Below are 13896 nucleotides of genomic sequence, written 5' to 3' on the forward strand. Positions count from 1 at the left end.
AGCAGTATGGAAAATGTAATTGAAGTGTAAGTAAAGGCAGTAGGAGAACTGTCGGTATGATTTACTACCGTATACACCCCCACTCAATCACTGTAAATAGCGCATTCTGGCTCAATATAAAGAAATGTTAATAATAATGATAATGCTTCTCACGCCCTTGCTTTCAACAGGACCATCATCAATTAGTACATGGGACAATGTAGTAGTAGTGGGCCTGTATGATCTACGAGGGTGAGTGACCAAGGTCTCCCAAAGTTTATGCAGCGAGGGGCAGATGGGGGGCTTAGGTGAGTCGTAACTAGTGAGTACATCATGAGAGCTATTCAACAGATTAGGGGTTGGCTATATACTAGCCAATAGACTGCAGGCTTATATTATACACTGCCCACTATGCAAGAGGTTTACTATACACCAACCACCACTGAAGAGTTACTATTGCCATAGCCAACAGATTAAAAATATGATATACTTTACTCAGGAGATTAGAGATTTGCTTTATACACTAGTCACCAGTTAGAGATCTTCTATATTCTAACCAACAGATTAGAAATCCGCCATATAATAGTCACCAGACTAGTGATTTATACATGAACCATCAGATTGCTGGCCAGCTTTATCTACTAGCCACAAAATTATAGGACTGCTCTATATACTCTAGCAGATGGAGATCTATTTTCTGCACTAACGTATTGGCCTGCTTAGCTAACAGAATAAAGAATAGTGATTTGTACAACAAACTCAACTTTGTTTATATGCCACCAGAATGGGTCCCACTTTTGATACTATGGCTTTGAAATGACCTTTGTTTTGTGTCCTGATTGTCAGGTTGTGGGGGGACGATTGGGTTCCAAGATGTTCTGTACTATATATTGAAAAATGTGGTCACAATTGAAAAGTGTTGGCAAAAAGTAGGCTTTTTTGTAATAGTAATAGTTGAAATGATGAAATTTGTGTCAAAACTGTTCACTGAATTGGCTCTACAGTACCAAGATTCTTGAACTTTAGATATACCGAAAAATTAAAGCTACATTCAAACTAGGTGAACAGGTTCAACCGTGTTTCAAGAAGTTTGAACATATATAACCTTGCACAGTATTTTTACAAAGACACATTTTAAATTACTTTTTAAATGTTATTAATTTTACAGATAATTCTACTTTTAAAAAAAAAACTTTATAAAAAAATGATTGTTTTGTGTGTAAGACTTTTTTAGCTATCTTTATAAAATGTTTAATTCATTAAACAGATGACAGCAAAAATAAAAAATAAAGAGAAAAAATACATTTGTACCCACTTGTAATCAATAATATGTAATCAAATATGGCTTAATTCTAATACTTGGGAAAAAAAATTATCCCATTTTTATAGAATAATTCCATGGGTAAATTTATTATCTATTGGTACTACTATGATATATATGTCAATAGGCCACCCTTATATTACAGACGGTAGCACTTGAGCCTTTAGAGCCATTCAGTGATCTAAACTGGTGGACTACCTATAGTTTGTTAAAGCTTCTCAGGAAATCAGAGCCTGATTATCCAACAGGCTTTTTGGGGAGGGCACAACATTTTTGGGGTGTAAAACTGTTACAAGGAGAGGTATAAACTGAAATTAATTTTAAAATATAAGAGAATTGTTGTTCTCCAAAGTAAAAACAAGACCTGAAAGATAAATGTAGTAAGGTTTTAATCTTGACATATTTCCTTGGTAAAGTCTGAAGACAAAGGACTTAATTCATTAAGGAATGTAAGGCAAAAAAAGGAGTAACTTTTCTCCTTGTTACAATGCAAGTGGTGCAAATTAGTTTATTATTTTGCACATAAGTTAAATACTGTTTGTTTTTCCATGTAGCACACAAATACTTGATAGCTTTATTTGTACACTGAAATTTAAAGTTGATCTAGGACATGCAATGCCCCAACTATAAATCTGGCATCACATTTTAAATTTACCTCCCCCCTCCAATGCAACATGGTTTTGTCAAGGTGCATAGTTACTCCCCTTCCCTTCTCTTTCCTTTTGAATCAGGTTCAATGAGTCATCCTTGTGCAGGCACCAATGAGTCATCCTTGGGCAGGCACTTGGGGATAAGCGAGCAGGAGAGACAAAGATGGCGACAGGCATAGGAGTGACATGCCCCTCCACCCTTATTAGCGTTCGTTCATGCCTCTGTTCTGCTGTATAGTTTAGATTCCAATGAAAATTAAATGAGCGAAAAACACTGGTAGACCCAACAATGTATTGCTATGATTCAGTGGAAAATTGGCACTGCACCATAGCAACCAATCAGTAATTAACTCCTATCCATAAAGTACAAGTTAGACCATGAAAGCACATGTCCAATTGATTCCTATGGTTTATAACCCATTTTGCACTTAAATACAATGTTAGTAAATTGGCCCTGTAGAGTTAGAAAAGTATCTGTATTTTTCAGGGCACTGCAAAAATATCATTGTTCATTTTTGCGGGGTGAAATAGTTAAGATGAATGATTTGTCTCTGAAGGTGTCTCAGCAGAACAGAATGGAAAGAACCACAGTCAACTTACAACATTCATAAACTACCTCATCTATCTTATAAGTGGATTTTAATGGAGAAGTAATGACTTGTTTAATTTATCAGGAAATCAAAATGAATTGTATTTTACACATTAATGGTGCAGGGTGATAGCAGAAATACTGCATTAAAACATAATGATTTTTATGGTTTGACATGTACTTACATGGTTTATGCTATCTGAAAATCTTACAAAATTTAGTCTAGACTTGTATAAAGATGCCAATTTATATGTAAATGTATGCAGGGTATCAGTTTAAAGGAGAATTAAAGCTGAGAATATAGTTTAACTTCTCAAATCAAAGCCATAAAGCATAACTTACCTTTTTGTTCCTTAATTTTTGTTTCTTCCTTGTAGTCACACTTGGAGCTGTCCAATGTGTTACTGTAAGGCACCTCCTATGGAAATGCAGTTACCTCTGTTCAAAAAAAATTATGCTTTAGAGGTCCAAGTGTGCACTCTGATGTGTTCATGTGTCTAGTTCTGCTCTATTAAACAGGGAGTCCTCAGGTGTGAGGTATTTTAATTTGATCATGTAAATTACATCTTGCCCTAGAGTCACTTGCTCATAAAGGCAGTACTGATTCTTGCCCATATCCGTCACTCAAAGTACAGCCATTGGCCATAAGTCTAGTTTAATTGCACTAAAAGTCTTGACAGAAAGCTAGGTGTGGAAACCATGGTTCAAAAATGGACTGTACATAAAAATAAGTCCACCCAAGTAATATACCTTGTATATTTTCAAGCTTTATGTCCCTTTCAAACTAATACTACCATTTCTTTACACACAATTTTTTCTTGAGTGATGCACAGAGAAAAAAATCAGTAATTTCCATTGCTAATAATACTGATACTAATTTCACAGAAAAACTATAGCATAAAGTGCTAGTAAAAACAGTTTATCATTTCTGGGAAATAAAAACCTAATATATCTTTCCATATTCTTTGAAAATCTGCAAAAGGAAAAATATGAGATACAAATTCAATACAATATTTTATCCCTCCAAGAGTGCCATTTGTACGTGTACAGAATGTGGACATTGTAAAGTGAATAATTCCGCAATAAATTGTTGCTACTGTCTTAATATTAGATTTCTTTTTTAGTATTCATAGTACATAGTACCATTGTACATTTCTTTGTCAGAAATGAGATAATAGAGAAATGAGTGATAAGCAGAGGTAAAAGATAGGCCCATTTATATATATATATATATATATATATATATATATATATATATATATATATGTATATATATATATATATATATATATATATATATACACACTGTATATACTATATGCCTAAAGCATTGTTACCACCTCTACTCTTTCCTCTATTAGCTCAGTGGTTACTAGTGACTAGTGAAGCCAAAGCATGTAAGCATGTACGAGATTATGTGAGACTACTTGAGCTTTAGCAAAATGAAATATGTAGCTATAATTGGGTGAGATTAATGGTGTGATGGGTGAGAGGTTGTATGAGGTGTCTAGCATGAACCTACCACATCACTTGTTGTCTGACAAACTTGGTTAATGCTATACCAATAGTATATAATTATATGAAGAAACCTTCAGCAAAAATAACCCTTGAAGCATATTAGCAGCAGTCATATTACTTTGTTTATCATTAGTATGTTATTTAATATGTCCTTGGCTTTTGGTTCTATGCATTCTTTGCTCATAAACCTTTTTGACATAATAGTATTTAAAGAATCAGCACTGTCATGTGTTATTAGAACAGGTACCATACTCCTGCAAAGATGATGCTTACTCAGAATCTTGCAGGATGTCACACTGCAGGAAACATTATTTCAATGATTGGAGCCCATTGCTTCCTGCAATGTGAAATCCTGCAAAACCCCAAAATATCTTAAGCAGAAAGAAGTCCTCTTTGGTATTGAGTGGCTGGTGTAAGAAATATGATTTAGCTTTACATAGACCAACAATTTCAAGAAGATTAAATAACTAAATAAAATCCATTAGGGATTGAATAAACACAGAACTATCATAACCAACAACTATTAATAAGAAACATAAACCACTTATTGGAGAGATCATTAGGAGAACAGGTGTGGATTCTTAGAAAAATGGAGACTAGAATATTCAGTAAAAACAGACTTAATTACTTTATTTTATTGCATGATTGGTGAATTGTAAACACTGTAGATCATTGAAATGGCAGATGCTAGTGAAGTGTGCCAAATGACATAATGAGTCATTTGCAATCAATCACTTTTTGTTATTTTTCAGCATTGCCTAGTAGCCAAAAAGATAACAACATTTAAGAAAACACTTGAAACAACTTGTGCTCATGGCTTTTGATACTGAGTAGTTCAGTGAAAATTTTGAATATGTTTTATGAAGAGAAAAACATTCACCAGTTTATAGTGATACCACCAAAATATCATACATATAATAAAAGACTATCCTGTTATATAAAACATACTGTAATTTGGTAATGAATAAATATATGAAACATATTTTATATGAAATATGTTTTTTAAAAAAACATGTTACAATAGTTCGAAGGAACAATACACACTACCAACAAGTCACATGTTTTAGCAATGTAGACTTATTTACACTTGTGCACACCCTTGGCTCATCTGGTCTATCATTTCCAAGATCATCTGCTTGTGTTGTGACAATGGGAATAGAACATTAGTTTGATTTGTATCTAGAAACCACAGCTATATGCCAACTCTTCCCATATGTATATGGTATACATATTGAGAGAGCTATGTATATAATGCTACTTTATGAATTTATAGCATGCCTATATAAGTTATCGAGCTTATAGCTTATTTTATGGTAAAAATATTTTACATTTTCATTTATTTAAAAAAACAAATATTTATACAACACTAGCAAAGGATCTATTTCAAACTGTATATGTCTGTCAATGACATTGTATTTATTTCCCTATATTACATATTGCTGCTTGTAGCTGGGTCTCACTCCTTAACACCCCACACAGTGTGAGAATTGTTTATGGGGTACAGTATGCCGTCTTTTAAGAGGACAGTGTATCTTTTTGCTAAAAAATAAGGAGATATCTAATCTGTATGCTCATCTGTTAGTATAGCAGGGTCTGCTGTGGCAATCAGCTAAGTGAGTTCCAATGGGAGATGCTGCTGGACTGCACCCCCAAGGTCTAGGTCCAAACATCTTGGAGCCAAATTCAACTTGATGGTGCTAGACCCAAACAACAAAGCCCTGTAAATAATACTTAGCATAACTAATGACAAGGGGACTAGACAGAGGATGGATCCTCACTCCCCACTACCACCATCACTGTAGTTAAGGCTTAATGTCCACACTGACCCTCATCAACAATATTAGGCACTAAACTCTTGAAGTATACTTTTATGAGCATAAAGGAACATATTTAATACATTTATTTAATAAATGCAAATTATTTTTAGAAGCTACTTGTTCCTGGGACTACATTTGTAGCTGAGTCAAGCCCAGTGTTTCTGAGAGCAGTGTTCAGTCAGCTACCCAGCATTCCTGATCCGCAGTAAGCAGTCTTGAAGGGTCCGGCTGGGCGTTCAACAAATGTGCTCAAGCAGCTACATAGTGCCCAATAAGTGTGAGCGATTCCAGGTGACTGTAAGCGAGCTTTTTCCCATTTACAATTGGGGACACCACACTTGTGTACAGTTGACACTTACAGTAAGTGAGTGGCTGGTTTGCCGAGCGGTGCCAGCATCAGTAGTCAGTGATGACTAGTTAATGAAACCAGTGGAACCCAACAAAGCTCAGTGGAGCAGAGGGGTATGGTAAGTCCATCCTGTTCCACTTCCTGAACTGTATTTTTATACATTAATGTATTTGGGTCACTCCCAATCTTTGCTATCTGCAGAAGCCAACACTACACAAAATAGAGATATAGATTATGCATTATAAATCACAGATGCCCTGCAGATTCCAGCAACTTTCAGTACTACCAGCAAAAAGAAGGAGTCCCATTTCTCCACCACAACGTTTAATTATTGATGTTAGGTACACTTTAGTAAAAATATAAACTATAGCTAAGTTTTTAAAGAGACATTGCCATGCTGTTGTTTTATGTTCAGTTCTCTAAAATCTGGAGTGATGTCATGTGATTAATATTATGAAACATGTAACTTAATTTTTTTTAACTTTTTTAAACTGGTGTGAATGCGCATGTATTCTGTATCTTTACAAGAGCAATTCCATAACAAGCCTGGTGTAAATATTTCTCCTGGATAAAGGATGTGGAACAAACCTAGGACACACCATATAAGATGTATATGATTCCATCTTTATACAAATGAGGCTAATAATAAATGGCTATGTTATTATGTGTGGAATAACTGTTTAGATCTATCAACCCCTTTTTTGGAGATTTTTGCCCTAATGAAATAATAATATTAACTTTACCACTACCATCTATATTAACTCCGCCCGCAACATATGGGACATCTCCAGAATATATGAGAATATTCCAAATTATATATGTGGGTGTATATTCAAAAGCACCTAATTTATATGAGGCTAAAATAACCCTTTTATAATAACAAGGGCAGCTGCAATTATTATGAACCGCTATTGTAATTAGACACAAGATATCAATTGTCAGGGGTCCTTATACTAATAATAAAGGTGAATAGGGAACACATTAGTTCTCACGTATTTAATTCCAATACGAGCCTAATACTTACCAAGGACAACCGTATCTCCCTATGGGTCATTTTTAATTCTTTAAACACTACATTTCAATCTTTTTCACTTCTATTTTTTATATTCGCCAATCTATATGACATTTGGATATTTAACATAGATCTTCTTAATAACAATTACTAATAAAGTTGATTTTACAGTGTTATTTTTCTAGACAGGAGTGCCTCACATACTACTTTATTCAGCTGATATTTATTATCAACTGTATCTTTTTCATGTCTTTACAAGAGCAGTCAGATCAAACTTAGTGTATGGGGGGGGGTGCATTGGAAGGCCCTTAGCACAATTTTTTAGGGGCCTTGCCAGAGGGGTGGACTCAGGGGAAGCTGCACCCCTTGCAAGCACTGTAGTTCCACCCTTGACTTGGTAACTTCTCTTGCTCTATTTACTCTATCAACCTTGCTAATGATACTTGGCCTGCAGATGATTCATCATTGAGAAATCGGCTGCCAATTTTCCATAGCATAGTGAACAGTAGCAGACATTTGAAACTAAGAAAAAGCAGTAATGATACCAGCTGAAACGTCTAGCAGTAAACATTATGGAGGACATTTAAGAAAATGACCAACCAATCAGTTTGTTACTTTTGAGTTAACTGTCATTTTGCTAGAGTTGTTTGGAAAACAAAAGCCAGATTCTGATTGGTTGCTATGGGCAACCAATGATTTTCCTGTGCACTAGTTTTCATAACTGGTCCTCTGAGAGTGTAGTGCATAATTCTAGCCAAAGTAGATAACAAATACACCCCCTTAATGTTATATTTAAACTGAAGTATAAATGATACACTGGCATTCATTTAAAAGTCTTGCATTATAGTACGACTACACTATTATAATATAGTGCATCTCCAACATCCCCACACTGTTTTCAATAACATGAGTAGAAAACAACTTCACTATTTTTTAAAATGGTAAATCGCAAACTTGTACTAAGAGCAAAATGCTTTCCATTTTTAGTCCCCATGCCATCCCATGACCTTTGGCATTGGAGAAAATCTACACACAGCATAATGATAAAAAAACACAGACTCCACTCATACATTGTGGGGCATTTGATTAGATAAAATTCTCTTGTAACCATGAATTATGAATATTATGTTAATGTGTACAGTATCAGCATGGGTGAAGAGCTTTTTTCATTTTCTTCTTCTCTTTATATTTTTCTATTGTTATATTTTTAATAATATTAAGTGATGTGCTTCTATATTTCTTTGTGACAATAATTTGAGTATCTATCCTCCAATATAATATAATTTATGTATTTCATATTATTTAATATTATTGCTTCCAACTATTATTGATATCCTTGTTATTTATTTTTTATATACCCTTTCCTTTTTTACTTATATTTGCTTTTAGCTCACTTCTTGAATTTCATCAATTTTATTTCTGTGTAAGGAAACACACTGGACTAATTTAGCATAGACCTTTGAGAATGCTTCTGAAACAGATACATTGTTAAAATAGAGATACATTCATTTTTAAAACTTTCCTTTCATATGCCTTTGCCCAAAAGAAATTAATTAAAAAACAACAAGAAATCTTGACAACTGAATTCAGCATGTAGAAATAGAGACATGCAGAAAGGACAAGAGAAGTGATATTGTGCAAATATTCATAAATTTGGAATAAACAAGGATACTGAGACTTATATACAGCATAGTGAACAAGAAAAAAATAAATGTACGTATAGAATAAATGTAGAACATGAACAGATACTGGGAATTACATCCAGTATAAGTAATAATAGTAGTGTCCATGTAAACAACTCCTGTGTATTACATGGTATACATTGCACAGAAAATGATGTAATGTCTACAGACTAAGAACAGAAAATTAAAATTATGTCCATGGCAAGTCTTAACATAATTGGGGTACATGGCAAAACTTAAAGGATGAAACCTTCCCATTGTCAATAACAGTATAGGGCTTTAATTGGTTATTTGTTAGTCTGATATGCTCTTATATTTAATAAGAGCATGTCTACAAGCAGTGCTATGTCAGTTCCTACTGTTTGCTCTATATTAGAAGTCTAACACATTGGTTCTTGTTCTGCTGCTGTTTGAGTGATTACGGTGAGGGCAAGTAAGGGTGGTCAAGTGATTGTTAGAGGTATCCTTTAATCTTACTAAAGAGGTCCACCTTCTGGAGTGTAGCAATGTGTTTATATGTGGTATCAAACAAGAGTTTTTTCTGCTGCATTTTTTCCTCCAGGAAAAGGATATAATTTTTTAAAGATTATTATTTATCAGTTTTTATACCGTGCCTACATCTTACAGAGAATATTTAATCATTCACATCAGTTCCTGCCCCAGTGGAGCTTGCTCTATATTCACTACCACAAGGACACACACACAGGGGATTAATTTTGTCAGAAGCCAAATATCTTACCAGCATGTCTTTGTAGTGTGGAAGGAAACCAGAGCACCCAATGGAAACCCACTCAAACGTGGGGAGAACATGCAAACTGCACACAGCTAGGGCCCTGGTTGAAATCAAACCTTGTGAGGCAACAATGCTAAGAACAAAGGTGCATTCTTGTTGAAATTAATTGCCTACATGGTGTCACATAAAAGCAGTCACTTATGTAACAGCTGAGTGTTGTTGTAATTGTAATCCATCTCAGTCGACTATAAGATAGTTACTGAGGGGGGGCGAAAATATTTAAGTCCTCTAGCCAGTAAGTGCCACCAGAGCAGTGGTAATGATATAACAGATACCACTGGATGAGATTGTCCTCAGTAGTGGTCTCTTTCTCTAAATGAAGCAGCTAGGGGCAGGGATAGAAAATGTCAGAGCCTGAGGTATTAAGAAATAGTTTTTCTTAATGTTTACCTCATCTTGTTACTGCAATTTATTAAAATTTTTTATTCAAAGTGATAATTTGAAGGATACTTTTAAGGATACAATTTTCTATCTAGCTCTATTATTGTAGCAATAATCTGACAATAGTTACCACTCAAGGCAACTGCTATCATTGTAAGATTGCCACAATAAACTGCAAGACAAACTGCTTAGTCTAGAAACTATTAGCGCTAATAAAAATAGAATGGGTATATATAGGTAGTAACCAGTCTTTAGGAATGTAATCCACTGTAGTTCCATAATTTATGAATTAAATAATAAGTGGCTGGACTGAAATTGTAAATGTACCTCATCTAAGTAGCCCTGTCAATGTAGTGATACTTACAATAGTTACCACTACATTGTTTAACCATTCACCTAAGCTCTTTTAGTAAATAACATATTAGGCTTCATTTAGGGACTAAAATCATTAAAGCCAGGCATTATGGGACAGTGTGCATTACTACATTATTGATCTCCTGAAAACAATTACATGTAGGGACACATGAAAGACCAGAGAGAAAGGGGTATTTTCATTCTTCAAATTCAGATTTTTTATTTTTACTTATGTTTCAGTGACTATTATATAGATTTCTATACTAATAGCATGGTGCTCTTTTAAGTCTGACAACCCAGGAGTGTGTTTCGTATATTAGTATAACCACCAAGTGTTAAAATGGAAAGGTCCTACCAATTTGTGGGCAAAACAACAACGGTGCCTAACTGTGGCATACCTCTCAACTGTCCCCAATATAGGATGGGCAGTACTGATTCTAGGGGACTGTCCTGCAGTCCCAAGAGCCAGATCTTTAGTCACAAATACAGTGACTGTCCTGCCCACCACAGCTTACAACTGCAAAGTGGTGGTGAATCGGTGCTATGCAGATCTACCACCTGGCCTTTTATTAAAAGACATGTGGGGGGGATAGTGGTGGCCTAACCCTTCTGAAGTGCTAGACATGCCCCATCATGACACTGTCACACCCCTATCATGACGTAACCACGCCCTTATTATAATGCAGACATACCATCTTCCTAAGTGTGTTTTGATTCCAAAGATCCAAATTTTGGATAGTATGATACAGGCATGGTTGAGCAGATCTGTATCTGATCCCAGCAAAATGGGGAGTGGCGGAACATTGGCATAGACCTCAGTATCCTGTTTATTCCTTTTGAAATGTTGGGAGGTATTACATCACCTAGCAACAGTATATAAATGCAAAAAATAAATAATACCATACATATGGTGCATTTAAATATGTCATGCATATAAAAATAAATTACTTCCTCTATATTCTTAATTCTGTAAAGTATTAAGTAAGTCACTTCTGAAAGCAAACAAAAGCAGCTAAAAATAATAAGGAGACAGACCTATCATATGTGCAGCACAGGCAGTTTTTCAACTGAACACCACTTTCTATGTAAAAGATTAACCTTTTGCCTGGTAACCAGTCTCTCACAAACACTGCACTAATACACATATATACAATTTGGGGCCTATTTATCAACATACCCTTTTCTCAGTTGATAAGGCTGATTTTTTTTATTGCAGCTTATCACCACAATTTACTAAAAATGATCACCAGAGCAGCTGAGCGATACTCAGCTGCCCCATCTACACTGGCCTGGAGCAATAAGGGTATACACTTCAATGGGCCAGTCTCTGCAGATATTCACACATACGCTGTGCAACTGAAAGCCAAGATATGGGCTTAATTTGAATGAATAAAAAAATATTTATTTTAATTAATGCTTTTATTAAAGCTCTCCATTAGATTTTAGATATGAATATATTACAACATTTAAATAATTATAATTTTTTACATTTATGTACTGCATATTTAGGATAATGCACCCCTTACTGTGAAGTATAATGATATTAAAAGTCACTGAGAAGTTCTGTGACTATATAAAAGCATAACACCACAGGTCATGGAAATTAGAGGTGAATTCCTTTATCCTAATATTTCACAGTAGGGGTTGATTGACAAGTAGTTGTTTCTTGACAAATACTTTAAATCACTAAAGTGTTTTAATTCTATTTTGTTACATTATGATTTTTATTTGTTACTTTTTTAACCACTGTTGGACCATGCACCATATTGGACTTATGCTGTGTCTGTGAGTGTAAAGTTATATTTTGCACTCTCTTGTATGGATTAGGTATATCCTAACTTGGCCACCACAGATTAGGATATTAGTGAAGTGAGAGGTTAAAAATATAATGCTATCTTTTCACAGCTATTTATACTGGTATTCACACCGCTGATGTATTATATATTGTCCTAAAAATATTGTTCAACAATCATCAAGAACTACAGTATAATGGAGAGCTAATAATATTATTAATAGATAAAAAAGAAGAGGAATAATAAAGGAAAATAGAAAAGAAACTGAAACGCACAATTAACAAGTGGTCAATTACTCATTCGGCTTCCGCAAACAATGATTTTAGAATGCAGTAACCTGAAATCTTCTGCCAAAAGAAGTCACTTGAGGTGTAATGTTGCTCCAATAGAGCAATTTAAATATGCATAATGGAACTGGTTATATATCTATATGTAAAGGATAATTTACAAATGTACAAAATTGTGATATCAAGTGCCTATTTTTCTGCATTGCGAGTGGAAAACTGTTGCCCTTATGATGGCAAGGTCTGGGTAGATCTGGGAATTTCTTCATGATAGCAGGCTAGCCACAATACTGTGCATGGTAATGTAGCCAAGTGGAAGATGATATTTTGTGTTGTTACATGTGACATTCAAATGAACTTCAAGCCTGCAGAGACTGTGCATTTCGAAAGGCGTTTGCAGTTTACAAAGTGGCCACAGAGCCCTTTTTAACACAAATAACTGGATTGTTACATGTTCATAGATGTGCCAGTGATCAGGCATCAGCAATTGGATTCTAGTCTAATTTTACAGGGGAAACCAACATTTAATAGACATTTTAGGGATTGCTACTAAGGCTTGTGGAAGCTTAGAATAGACTCCATCAGAGGTAGTAAAGGGAGGCAGAAAAGATTGGTTATTATATTAGCCATCAAATGTAAAGGGAAAATGCTAACATGTTACTGTATGTATTATTATACTTGAATGGTGAGTGTTTATGCTGTATATCCTTGCTACTTAACTACATATAAAGTTACACCTTGTACATAGCCATATACACTGTTATTCAGAGAAACTCAAAAATCTTTCATTCGGAAAGTATCCTGAGTTGTACAAATATAGTTGTGACAGACATTATTAGCTCTTTTAAACATAACATATTGCACTTTGGGATTTCTGTTTCCAACTGTGATTCATTTGATTGACTAAAATGAACCGATTTAGACTGCAAGCTTACAAAGCTACTTTGGTCTCTTAGACATATCAATATCCAGAAGCTAAAATGTTGTATTCTATGCTAACAAGTACAGTACAAATCAAACTGGAATCACCCTGACAATTTGCATTTCTTGTGTTATGTTGTATATTTGTACATGTGATAGGTATATAACAGTTGGACATTTGTTTCTTCTGAATCACAATAGCCTGATGAAAATTAGTACTCTCAAAATATTATATTCAAAATATATACTTTATTGGCTATTAAGGCAATAAAGGCTGTTGCTGCACTTTTGTACTGTGTTTGGTATACTGACAGGCCTATTCTAACTGTTCACATTTTGTTTTAGCTGCAGTCGCTTCATTCTTCATGTACTAAGCCACGTGAACAGAGAAACATATTTACAAATTTGAGGCAAAAATTGGAACATAACTTCACAAAAGTAGATAATGCATTT

At 34.6% G+C, this 13896-nt stretch overlaps 1 protein-coding gene across 3 annotated transcripts in view; it reads right to left on the bottom strand.

Moving 5' to 3' along the window:
- Window positions 1-13896, bottom strand: part of CPLX1 (complexin 1) — a 160870-nt gene that overhangs the window by 138123 nt on the left and 8851 nt on the right. The window contains exon 1 of one of the 3 annotated variants that reach the window (XM_075208040.1): window positions 2882-2961. The exons of the other annotated variants lie outside the window; for them this stretch is intronic. The gene's annotated coding sequence lies outside the window, so the exon portion shown is untranslated. Of the gene's footprint in view, window positions 1-2881; window positions 2962-13896 lie in introns of those variants that run through there. 3 annotated transcript variants of the gene reach the window in all.

The sequence above is a fragment of the Mixophyes fleayi genome, chromosome 1 (assembly GCF_038048845.1).
Source record: "Mixophyes fleayi isolate aMixFle1 chromosome 1, aMixFle1.hap1, whole genome shotgun sequence".
Taxonomy (NCBI): domain Eukaryota; kingdom Metazoa; phylum Chordata; class Amphibia; order Anura; family Limnodynastidae; genus Mixophyes; species Mixophyes fleayi.